This window comes from Myotis davidii, unplaced genomic scaffold, assembly GCF_000327345.1.
Source record: "Myotis davidii unplaced genomic scaffold, ASM32734v1 scaffold378, whole genome shotgun sequence".
Classification (NCBI taxonomy): Eukaryota; Metazoa; Chordata; class Mammalia; order Chiroptera; family Vespertilionidae; genus Myotis; species Myotis davidii.
In genome coordinates this window covers 508400-512428 of record NW_006290631.1, presented here as the reverse complement: position 1 = coordinate 512428, position 4029 = coordinate 508400, and the positions used below count along the sequence as shown (strand labels likewise).

The window sequence follows — 4029 nt, the reverse complement described above, 5'->3', positions numbered from 1 at the left end:
CCCACTGCATGAATTTGTGCACGAGTGGGGTCCTTCAGCCTGGTTGGCGATCGAGGCCTATCAGGGTGCTGGCCGGCTGTGGGGAGGGACCCCGGGAGGTTGGCTGGCAGCGGGGGAAGGGCTGCGGGAGGTTGGCCGTGGGAGCACACTGACTACAAGGGGGCAGCTCTTGCATTGAGTGTGTATCATAGCAGCTGGTCAACCTGTCGTTCCAGTTGTTCGGTTGTAACAGTTGCTTAGGCCTTTTATATATAGACTAGAGGCCTGGTGCACAAATTTGTGGACCAGTGGGGTTACTCGGCCTGGTCCGTGGGATTGGGCTGAAACCGGCTCTCCAACATCACCCGAGGGGTGCTGGATTGCGAGAGGGTGCAAGCCAGGCTGAGGGACCCCACTACTGCATGATCAGGGTCAGGGAGGGACGTGGGAGGTTGACCAGCTGGGGAAGGACCGTGGGAGGGCTCCAGTATATGTCCAGCCGATCATGTTCAGTCCCAATCGGCTGGACCCCAGCAGCAAGCTAACCTACCAGAGTGTCTGCCTCCTTGTGGTCAGTGCATGTCATAGCATGCAGTTGAGCGGCCTTAGCATATCATTAGCATATTACACTTCGGTTGGTTGAACAGACAACTGGACGACTGGACACTAAAATATTAGGCTTTTATTGTATTGGATTCCCCTTTCTCTTTTCACCCATTCCCCCACCACCTCCTTTCTGGTAACTATTCTGTTGGTCTCTGTTTCTATGGGCCTGTTTTTATTTTGTTTTGTTTTTTGATTCCTCATATAAGTGAAACCATACGATATTTGTCTTTTTCTGCCTCACTCATTTTACTTAGCATAATACCCATGTTGTCAAAATGACAAGGTTTTATTCTTTTTGTTGCTGCTTAATATTTCATTTGCCACAACATCTTAAAGATTCTTTTGTTGGTAAGTGAGGTTCCTGTTTTGAATAGTAACGAGACGTTTTGGAATCCAATTTAAAAACTAATTTTCGTATCCTCCAATCATGTATTCTACACACCTATTGAAAGGAAATAATATAAAATGAATACATGGCTCTGCAAGTGTTATTTATAATGTTGGGGAACAATGAAAGAGAAGTGGTTGAGTACATTTTGATAAACTTTTTTTATGTAGTCATTAAAATGTTAATAAAATATTAATAAAATGTTTATATAATCACATGTAAATGCTTAAGATGAAATATTATAGGAAAACATACACAGTGTTAGGTACTTTGTAATCTCAACTCTAAGAAAATGTGTGTGTGTGTAAATACATAATCTTGGCTCTATCGGTAGCTGTGTGCCTGGCAAATCACCTGGTCCCTAAGCCAGTGCTGTCTAATAGAAACGTCTGTGATGAAGGGAATGGTTTGTATCTGTGTTGTCCAGTACTGTAGCCACTAGCCATGTGTAACTTTGAGCACTTGAAATGTAGTCATGTGATTAGCTTGATTTTCATATTATTTTTAATTAAATTAAATGGCTACTTATAGTAGCTAGTGGCTATCAGTTTGTAGCTATTAGCCTTTGTTTAATCATTTTTAAAAAATATATTTTATTGATTTTTTACAGAGAGGAAGGGAGAGGGATAGAGAGTTAGAAATATCGATGAGAGAGAAACATCAATCAGCTGCTTCCTGCAAACCCCCTACTGGGGATGAGCCTGCAACCAAGGTACATGCCCTAGACCAGAATCGAACCTGGGACCTTTCAGTCCGCAGGCTGATGCTCTATCCATTGAGCCAAACCGATTAGGACTTTAGTTTAATCATTTATAAAGTGGGAATAATAATATTTAGCTCATTGAATTGAGGGTTCAGTGAGAATTTATGTTAAATGTTTCTGACACAGAGTAACTAAGTATTATATTATGTATACTAGTGGCCTGGTGCATGGATTCATGCACATTGAAAGAAATTAATTAGAAGGTGGCTGGTGGGGTGGGACTGGGTGAGACAGCTGGACACGCCCTGGAGCCAACTTTCTGCGGTCCTTCCCCAGCCAGCCGCACCTGGGGCAGTGCCTCAACTCAAAGGGTGTCTGTGGTCACCGCAGCTCAGCAGTAAACCAGACTCGGGGCCGACAGTGCCCCAGCAACAACATAACCCATGGCTGAAGGTGGAATTGTGTAGCCCCATTAGTAATTGGGTTCCCTCCTTTCTGGTTCTAGGGTGCATCACCCGAAAACCACCACTGCCAAGTCACTGCAGCTCGGCAGCTCTTGCATCGATTATCTGCCCCCTGGTGGTCAGTGCATGTCATACCAACCGGCTGGTCATATACTAGTAGCCCGATGCACAAAGATTCATGCAAGAGTGGGCCTTCCTTCCCCTGGCTGCCAGCACTGCCTTCGCTCTGGCCTGGAGCCGCCTTTCTGCCTTTGCTCTGGCACAGAGCCACCTTTCTGCCTTCCCATGCTGCTCAGAGGCCCAGAGTGGCCAGAGCTGTGCAGAATTCCTGCATTTCACCCCACCCCCGGCTGCTCAGGTCCTGCTATGCAAATTAACCTGCCATCTTTGTTGAGTTAATTTGCATACTCATTCCTGATTGGCTGTTGGGCGTCGCGAAGGTACAGTCAATTTTCATCTTTCTCTTTTATTAGTGTGTGTGTGTGTGTGTGTGTGTATATCTCCATCATTATTATATATGAACTAGAGGCCCAGTGCATGAATTCGTGTACCAGTGGGGTCCCTTGGCCTGGCCAGTGATCGGGAACGATTTGGGCTGTCTCTCCTAGTCCTGATTGGAGCTGATGGGGGCCTGCCAGCCAGGGAGGGACCGTGGGAGATTGGCTGGCCAGGGAAGGACCGCAGGAGGGCTCCAGGGCATGTCCAGCCCATCTCACCCAGTCCCAATAGGCCAGAACCCAGCAGCAAGCTAACCTACTGTCAGAATGTCTATCCCCTGGTGGTCAGTGCACATAATAGCAACTGGTGGAATGGTTGAATGAACGGTCGGACACTTAGCATGTTATGCTTTTATTATATAGTATGAGATATTTTAAAAAGAAGGAAATATACAAAATATACAATGGCAATCTTTTGGTTATGGAGTTATATGAAGTTATTTATTCTTTTTTAATTTTTTAATATTGAGTATGGTATGTCATCTGAACTAATACATATTTTTTAATACTTATCAAAACAAAATGTAATTCCTTTTTTTCCCCTAAGGTTGTGCATAGGCAAAGGTGTGCAGTTGGAATGTAAAGGTGAAGGTGATGTCTGGGTCAGGTGCCTCAGTGACCATGCAGTCTCTGTACAGAGTACCTACTTGGACAGAAAAACTGGGCATATGCGTGGAATAGGTGTTCATAAGATCTGCCCAAAAATGTATGTAAAGGTGAGTGTACGTTCTCCTATCTCAGACTTGGAAGGCTCTATTTGTTTAGAGAATTGAGATGGAGGAGGGAGGAGAAGAAAAATGTCCTTTTATGTATCAAATCCCAGAAATTATGTTGTTTGTTAAACACATTTCCTTGGGGGCATTTACTGACACGGCTGGTTACCTCGTTTTGTGATTACATTCATGCCCTATTATTTTAGTAGCAAATTTGTTAAATGTTTTAGACTAACACAGGTTCTTGAAAATATTGAGTGAAACCAGAAGCATCTTCCTTTGTTATAAATATGTAAAATGTTCATAGCCAATCTTTAGGATTTTGTCAAAGGAAATTCTAATTACTCAATCAAATTAAGCCCAAGGTATTTTTTTATTAATTATTACATATTCAATTCATTTTACTTTGATGACAAACACTATTTGAAAAAGAAATATTGTAATTAGATAGCCCCCCTTTCTCTCTCTCTCTCTACACACACACACACACACACACACAATGTTTTAATTGATTTTAGAGAGAGAGGAAGGGAGAGTAAGAGAGAGAGAGAAACATTGATTGGTTGCTTCCTGTACACACCCTGACAGGGGACCCAATCCACAGCTTGGGCATGTACCCTGACCCGAAATTGAACTGATGACCTTTCGGTGCATGGGATGATGCTCAACCAACTGAGCT

General features: G+C 43.6%; 1 long non-coding RNA gene across 1 annotated transcript in view; it reads left to right on the top strand.

Moving 5' to 3' along the window:
- Positions 1 to 3188: 3188 nt before the first annotated feature.
- Positions 3189 to 4029, top strand: part of LOC107183062 — a 3905-nt gene continuing 3064 nt past the window's right edge. Inside the window, exon 1 of the long non-coding RNA XR_001513834.1 lies at positions 3189 to 3353. This is a non-coding gene — a long non-coding RNA (uncharacterized LOC107183062). The remainder of the gene's footprint in view (positions 3354 to 4029) is intronic.